The sequence below is a fragment of the Muntiacus reevesi genome, chromosome 5 (assembly GCF_963930625.1).
Source record: "Muntiacus reevesi chromosome 5, mMunRee1.1, whole genome shotgun sequence".
Taxonomy (NCBI): domain Eukaryota; kingdom Metazoa; phylum Chordata; class Mammalia; order Artiodactyla; family Cervidae; genus Muntiacus; species Muntiacus reevesi.
The window spans coordinates 37,677,599-37,686,524 of NC_089253.1; positions in this window are offsets into that span (position 1 = coordinate 37,677,599).

Here is an 8,926-nt window from a genome sequence, read left to right on the forward strand (position 1 = left end):
CCACTTGTCTTGCCTGCTTTTCATGCATAGGCTAGCAGGAACTTGTAGTCCAGTAATCAAAATGTCAGGAAAGAAATGTGGCCACACACACATGCTCCTGGCATGCTGGGAAGCTGGTGCCAAATGTCATCTTGGCACAGTCGCAAGCTCTCAAGCTGCCCATGAAAAGTTGAAAAGCACATAGGCAAATGCAGTCACTGTCTATGGTCTCTTTGAATGAATCAGGCTCTATGCTGAGAGACTGGAGTGACCAGGGAAGGCCTCCAAGGGGGGAGACATTTAAGATGATGCTAAAAGTTGAGAGGGCTTCCCTGGTGGCTCAGAGGGTTGAGAGGGCTTCCCTGGTAGCTCAGTGGGTAAAGTGTCTGCCTGCAATGCAGGAGACCTGGGTTCGATCCCTGGGTCAGGAAGATTCCCCTGGAGAAAGAAATGGCAACCCACTCCAGTACTCTTGCCTGGAAAATTCCATAGACAGAGAAGCCTGGTAGACTACATTCCATGGGATCGCAAAGAGTCAGACATGACTGAGCGACTTCACTTTCTTTTTTTCTTTCTTTAAAAGTTGAGAAGGAACCAGGCATGCCAAGAGCTGGGAGAAGAACTTTCCAGATGGAGAAATAACCATTGCAAAAATCAAGGTAACCAAGCTTAATAAATGGCTACTTTTCCACCTCCAATCTTCCTTCCACGCTTGGATCCCAGCCAAAGGTCACCGATGCCAACTTTTTAAAAAAAAAGCACAACGTGAGAGTTGCAATTGAAGTTTTATTTAGAGCAAAATGAGAAATGCAGCCGGAGAGACAGCACCTCAGATAACTGAGAAACTGCTCCAAAGAAGCAGGAGGGAAGGTCAGTATATATATGAGATTTTGGTGAAGAGGGAATACATGCAATCAGGAACAAATTTTTCCCGAGGGTTTCCACTAGGCTTGGGAAGGTTTTCTACTCACAAGGAACAGTCCTCACCATGGAGGACTGTTGTGTTTTTCTAGATATGAGGAGATAGAGGAATTCGGCTCATAAAATCAGTTCCTGAAAATATCAGTTTGAAGACCTGTCCTGCCAGTTTTCCCCCAAGCAAAAGTGCCTCATTTCTGCTCTCCACCCTGAGCTCCTTTTAGGGGGTGTTGAAAATCAGCAGCACATGATTTAATCCTTATGGAGGTAGATGGCAGGGGCCAATTTGTAGTTGAAAGAGCACCTTAGGGTAATAAATTCTACCCTACCTTAGGAGATACCTCATGACCATTTTGTCGCATGTGCTAGGAAACTTCAGCTGGTCTTACAGTGATTTAGCTGATAGGCCATTCGATGTGCTGTTCTGGATTAAGTCTATCAGCAGTAACCACGGGGCTCTAGACCATCTCTCTTATGTGATCCATTGCAGTCCAGGAAAAAAAAAAAATTCCCTTTTGCTGTATCTTCCCATATCTAGAGTTACACTGTTATGATCACTAATCACATATACCACTATATCTTCTATCGACTGCTTCAAGTAGCATAGTCATCATTTTCTTTGCAGGTTCAGTCACACTTTTGGTAATGCAAGAAACAACAACTTCATAAAACAGCCAAAGTACAAATAACACATTTAACAGTATTATTAAAGTCATAAGCAAGAATTAAGACAAGAACTTGCACTAGCCCAGTATATGCTTGGGTCATCTAACTTAGGCTGTTCTGTACCAATTTTTATCTTTCAGGAAATTGTATATTGGGACTATCCATAAGGCTCCAGCCCAATTTCATAGTATTACTAAGCTAGCCACCCTTCGTAGAACCCAAATAAAGAGGGTTCTTACATTTTAAATGACCATAGCCTGGTTTTTACCACATTAATCCATCCCATAATTGTGAGACATTTTATTCCTTCCCTAATTTGTGCTTGTGGCTCTGATTGAGCTTGGGCAACTTAGAGGAAAATTTATATTGGGCTCAGGGTCAGAACAGGTATTATTAATTGGACAGGTGAGAGGATCCCACCTAGTAATATCAATGGTAACTTGGATAGGACTGAACTTTCTTTCTGCTAAAATAAATTTTCTAAGAATCATCCAATAAGAATCTTGGAGTGGAGAAATCCACCAAGGTAATCTAGACATACTAGACAGAGGTAATGGCCACAACCAAACAATTGGATTGATTTTTAAAATAGCATATGACCATGTCCATGATAGGAAACATTTGATTGGTATGCAAAGGTCTAAGAAATCACAAAAACATTATATATAATCACACAAATCAGGTCCCTTTTCTTCGTCTAGTCCTGGTGTGGTTTTCTCTGTTTGAGCATCATTTTAAGGTGAGTTTCAGGTCAGCAGTCCTCTCTGTATTCCTATCTGGTGTATTGCCTTTGGAATCAGGAGTTAATCCAAGAGTTAGCCTCCCTTCAGTTTCACTGTGCATGAGCTAGTGAAGAGTACTTTATAAACCTCCTTCCATCCAGGTTAGAAACTGTCCTGTAAATTATGTCTTCTAGTACACATCATCCCCTGATTGCAGGTCATGGAAAATCTACATTTCATCCAAAGATTACTGAGATAAGCTTCAGGAAAAAAACTTACAGGATCCTTTTAATAATTCAATGAACTTAACCTTAATAGAGAGTAACAGCAAGGAACTATCTAGGAAGTGAGTCACTAAATACAGATCTCTGTTTACAAAATTTGGATTTAACATTCATTAAAATATAATCTTTTTCTAATAAAATTCATTAAAATATAATATAAAATATTAAAATAAAATATATCTAGTATGGAGAAGGCAATGGCAACCCACTCTAGTACTCTTGTCTGGAAAATCCCATGGACAGAGGAACCTGGTAGGCTACAGTCCATGGGGTCTCAAAGAGTCAGACACAACTGAGCAACTTCACTTTCACTTTTCACTTTCAAGCATTGGAGAAGGAAATGAAAACCCATTCCAGTGTTCTTGCCTGGAAAACCCCAGGGATGGCGGAGCCTGGTGGACTGCCATCTATGGGGTCACAGAGTCGGACATGACTGAAGCGACTTGGCAGCAGCAGCAGCATATCTAGTATAATAAATTATACTCGTTTCTACCAAATATATCCAAATTAAGACTAATTTGTTTGCAAAATATGTCTGGTCTCAAAAATTTGGCCTGATAATTTATATAACTATAATGGATCATATAGGCTTTTGGCTTTACTGTAACTTTTATAACCAGGATGGTTAGATAAATTAGGTAGTATTTTAAATGCTTTGGATGACTTGCTGCTTTGCTGTCCAGCTGAGAATGATGCAAACATCCCAAGAGTGGGATCAAAGTGTCCCTGGGTGAGGCTGTCTCTCTCCCTGTGTCTCATTAGTAGTGACTATGGCTCTATCCCCTCCGTGTCCAGAGCAGGAATTCCAGCACTAAGGAGATGACCTCCAGCAAGATTAACCAGAAGACTCATGTGGGTCTGGCCCTCTGGTAAGTACCATTCTTTGCCCAGTGCTTCTTCCTTCCCTCCTGGGTCCTGAGCAAGCTGCCCACCTCTTGGTTATTGGGTTGTGAATTCTTCTTCCCTTCCCTTCCAAACATGGCCAGAGACCCTCTCCTTGGCTCTCTGCCTACCCAGGCCCTATCCCTCACCTACGGATGGCACTAGAAAAGAAAGAATCAGGGAGGGGGAGGCCCAGTTCATTCTTTTATAAGTGTCCTCATTGCTTCTACCTCCAGGCCCTGACCTGGCTCATCAGTCTCCACCTGGACGGCCAAGCAGCTTAGCAGGGGAGTGGAGTGCAAGTGTGAGGGGGTATTGATGGATGTGGGGGATGGTGATCAGATGACAGGAAAACAGCTGGAATAATGAGCAGGTGGGTCACTGAACTGCTAGGGACCTACTTGACTCTGCTTTTCTGGTCCCTAAAGACAGAAATTTCAAAATGAATATTTTGAAAACTTCTCATTACGAAAAGATTTCAAACATCTCAAAAATGAAAATGCATAGTATCATGAAACCTGTATTTCACCATTCAGTCTCAAGAACTACATTACTCTTTTAGTCGGCACAGGTTTCATAGACCAAAACTAGAAGTCCAAGATCAAAGTGCAGGCCAGTTGGGTCCCTGGCGGGGACGCTCTTTAGGCTCCCAGGCATTTCTCTTCTTGCTGTGTCCTCACATGTGATGGGGGACAGGGAGGGAGTGAAAAGCAGGGAGGAAGTGAGGAAGGGAAAGGGAGAATGAGAGAGAGAGAAAGAGTGAGGAGAGAAAGCTCTCCGGTGGCTCTTCTTATAGAGGTGCTAATCCCATCATAACAGCCTGACCATCAAGATCCCATCTCAAGACAACCACCTCCCAAAGGCCCTGCCTCAGCTTATAAAGAAAGCTGAGCACCGAAGAATTGATGCTTTTGAACTGTGGTGTTGGAGAAGACTCTTGAGAGTTCCTTGGACTGCAAGGAGATCCAACCAGTCCATCCTAAAGGAGATCAGTCCTGAGTGTTCATTGGAAGGACTGATGTTGAAGCTGAAACTTCAGTACATTGGCCACCTGATGCGAAGAGCTGACTCATTTGAAAAGACCCTGATGCTGGGAAAGATTGAAGGTGAGAGGAGAAGGGGACAACAGAGGATGAGATGGTTTGATGGCATCACCGACTCAATGGACATGAGTTTGAGTAAACTCCAGGAGTTGGTAATGGACAGGGAGGCCTGGCATGCTGCAGTCCATGGGGTCACAAAGAGTTGGACATGACAGAGTGACTGAACTGAACTGAACTAAAAGGCTCTGCCTCATAATACCATCACATTGGGAGTTAAGGACTTAACATTTGAATTTGGGAGTGATACAGTTCAGTCTACAGCAACTACACAGATCTGGGTTCTTGTTGTTGTTGTTGTTGTTGTTGTTGTTTGAATCAAGAGAGATCCTCATTTAATTTTTTTTTTTTTTACTATGTATTCACTTTTGCCGAAGTATTTTAAGGAAGAGATTATCGTTGTTGTTGCTGTTTAGTCTGACTCTTTTGTGACCACATGGACTCTAGCTCACCAGGCTCCTCTGTCCATGGGATTTCCCAGGTGAGAATACTGGAGTGGGTTGCCATTTCCTGCTCCAGGGCAACTTTCCCACCCAGGGTTCAAACCGACATCTCCTGCATTGCAGGCACATCTTCACCACCGAGTCACCTTGGAAGCTCAAGCAAGAGATGACCATTTCACAAAGTATACATAACCATAAATGCTATCTGTTCCAAATAAAATTAACATCTAATATCTCATGCATGTTCAAATTTTCCCTAATCCTCTTAAAAAAATGTCCTTAAGCAGTAATATCAAGATCTAGAGGATATGTTGCATTTGGTTGTTCTAAAACTAAAAACAAAGTGGTCTCCTTTTTATGCCATTTATTTTTTAAAAAGTGGAAGGAGGTAGGATCATTTTTCTTATAGAATGTATTGGGTTTAGAGCAGGGGTCCACAGCACCAGGACCATGGACGGGTACCAGTCTCAGCCCATTAGGAACCAGGCCGCACAGCAGGAGGTGAGCAGCAGGCCAGTGAGTGAGGCTTCATCTGTATTTACAGCTGCTCCCATCCTTCTGCCATCACCCAGAGATGGGACAGCCTAGTTCCAGGAAAACAAGTTCAGGGCTTCACTCATTCTGCACTATGTTGACTTGTATAATTATTTCATTATACATCACAATGTAATAATAGTAGAAATACATGCACAATAAATAGAATATCCTTGAATCATCCAGTAACCACATCCACAACCCCTGATATAGAAAAATTGTCTTCCAGGACACCAGTCCCTAGTGCCCAAAAAGCTGTGGACCACTAATTTAGAGAATAGCTTCTCTGTACCTTTATCCATGTGTTTCCCTGAAAACTGGTAGTTGTTGTTCTGTGCCCAAGTCATGTCTGACTATGTGTGACCACGGACTATGCACAGTCCACGGACTGAGGCCCATGGACAAGAGCATGTCAGGCTTCCCTGTCCTTCACTGTCTTCCAGAGCTTGCTCAAACTCATGTCCATTGAGTCAGTGATGCCATCCAACCATCTCATCCTCTGTTGCTCCCTTCTCTTCCTGCCTTCAATTGTTCCCAGCACCAGGGTCTTTTCCAATGAGTCAGCTCTTCACATCAGGTGGCCAAAGTATTGGAGCTTCAGTTTCAGCATCAGTCCTTCCAATGGATGTTCACAGCTGGTTTCCTTCAGGATTGACAGGTTTGATCTCCTTGCTGTCCAAGGGACTTCCATGAGTCTTCTCCAGCACCACAGTTAGAAAGCATCAATTCTTCTGCGCTCAGTCTTCTTTATGGTCCGACTCTCATATCCGTACATGACTACTGGAAAAGCTCAACACCAGTAATTAGATCTAGACTAGAGATCAACAAATTGCATTGGAATACTTCCTGTCTAGTTCCATATGTTCCCTGTGGCACCACTTCAAGAGATGCCATAATTTCTAGTTGTCCCAATTTGACAGATGCTGAGATGCGGCAGATCCTGGCGTTGGCAACCTCATGCATCCATTATAAACGTCCCCTTGGGTCATCCGTCACATGATTCTAGCATCCACTAGTGATCTGGCCTAGTTTCATTGTTTTATGAGGATGTTGCAAAACTGATTTCTTAATTCTATCACTCCTGAGTTTAATTCCTGGAATGTTCCAATTAAAAAAGAAATTCCTTCAATTGTAGTTAATGAAATATGCCTCATACAAACAAAAAAATAGCATAAATATTATTTCCCTTTTTCAGTGGCCAGAAAGGTGAGCTGGTGCCCCAGCAACCTGTCACAGTGACTAATTAAGAGCTGTCTATTAGTTTTTGGAGCTTCTGGCTATTTATATATTTAACTTGTTTCATTAGTTTGATGTGATGCTAAGATTGCCCCACTTCTGACTTCTTTTGGATTCCGAAACTTTTTGTCCAGCTCTTGGTTGTCTTTGTAGGCCCTCAACATTCTGGTCCTTCAAGATTCCCAGGCTTATCTTATGCATTTCTTGGCCCAGGCCTGAAATCAACCATCTGTTCAGCAATCTCTGGATCCTCTGGTAGAAGATGGTATTTAGAGCTCACACACTATGCCTCAGGATAATCACTGTTATCAAGTTGTCATTGCTTCTAGGCTTTTCTGGCATCAGAGCCAGGAAGTCCAGATATTCTTTGAAAAATAAAACAAGGAAAATAATAATAAATGGTTTCTCTATCCACTGAAAGTCTTGTTTTGGAACATTTGCATTAATTAGTGACTTGCTTTTGGGCTTCCCTTGTAGCTCAGCCGGTAAAGCATCTGCCTGCAATGCGGGAGACCTGGGTTCAATCCCTGGGTTGGGAAGATCCCCTGGAGAAGGGAAAGGCTACCCACTCCAGTATTCTGCCTGGAGAATATGGACTGTATAGTCCATGGGGTCGCAAAGAGTCGGACACGACTGAGCAATTTCACACTACACTGCTTTCACCAGTAGCGTACATACGATACTCTCACCGTTACAAAATCTGTGTCACCAACAATAAGGTGTTGAATAGAGTCTCAGACTTCTTTACCTTTTTGTTTTTTGTTTCCTTTTGGTCTTGTTTTGGATGTGGGGGCTTATTTTTGTTTCTTTGTCCTTTGAAAATATTCCACTCTGAATGCAGAGTCAAAATTCTGAAGTTTAAGGTTACTTAATATTTTTTTTTCTGTAACAGCTCTGTCACCAACTTGATACAATTAAGCTCATTTGTCTTACTTTATTCTCAGTTCTACAGATATGTTTATTTTTTTAATTCTGTTACACATTTACATGGTTGCAAAGTCAAACAGTTAATGTAAAACAAGAAAAACCACTTCTGTCTCTGCTCCTCAACCATAAATTACATTTTTAGTAGTTTATGGTGTACTCTTCCACTTTTTCTTATGAAAATAGACTCATATATGTATGCAAAAGCAACAAACTAAAAGCACTTTTTTGGTCCCTCTTTTAAAAAACTGAACAGTGTACCCTGAAGATCTCATCCATTCCACTCCTCCCTCCATCCACACCATACCCAGGTGTTGGGACGCCCTGCGCCTTATTCCACAGTCCCCTGTGGATGGTCATTTCAGGTATGTTTCTTATCTTTTGCATACAAGCAGTGTTGTGGTGAATAGCTTGTGCATATGATGCTTTGTATTTTTGACAGTATATCTTTGAGATAGATCCCTAGAAGTAGAATTGCTGGGTTAAAGGGCATATGTGTGTGTCATTTGTCAGACGCTATCAAACCCCCTCTATAGACAAAACCACTGAATGTTTAAATTGTGCAAAAATGAGGGTTAAGACGCAGCACCCCATCTTTACACACCTGGTGACAAGGGAGCCTCCCCGTGTTCTACCCAAGACGCCAGCTTGCATAGATCTCACAAAGGAACACCCAGGCCCTTCCTTGGGAGTCCTGGAAGGAGCCGTAAAACAACACTGTCTTTACTTCAGCTGGAATAACATTTTAACAGGTAGCCCTGTTCATCTCTCCACGGGGTCACAAAGAGCCGAAATGACTGAGCAAATGAGCTGAACTGTTCATCTCAGGCTGAGCAAGAGCCCTGAGTGAGTTGGTTTTTCTTTTTTTTGTCTTCTTTGATAGATAAGACGCTTCAAAATTATCTCTTTGTATGTTTGGTTGTATGTATGTTTGGCATAGCATATTGAAAAGCAGAGACATTACTTTGCTGACAAAGGTCTGTATAGTCAATGCGATGGTTGTTCCAATAGTTATGTATGGATGGGAGAGTTGAACCATAAAGAAGGCTGAGCGCTGAAGAATTGATGTTTTTGAACTGTGGTGTTAAAGAAGACTCTTGAGCTTCCCTTGGACTGCAAGGAGATCCAACCAGTCAATCCTAAAGGAAATCAATCCTGAATATTCATGGAAGGACTGATGCTGAAGTGAAGCTCCAGTATTTTGGCCACCTGATGTGAAGAATGGACTCATTAGAAAA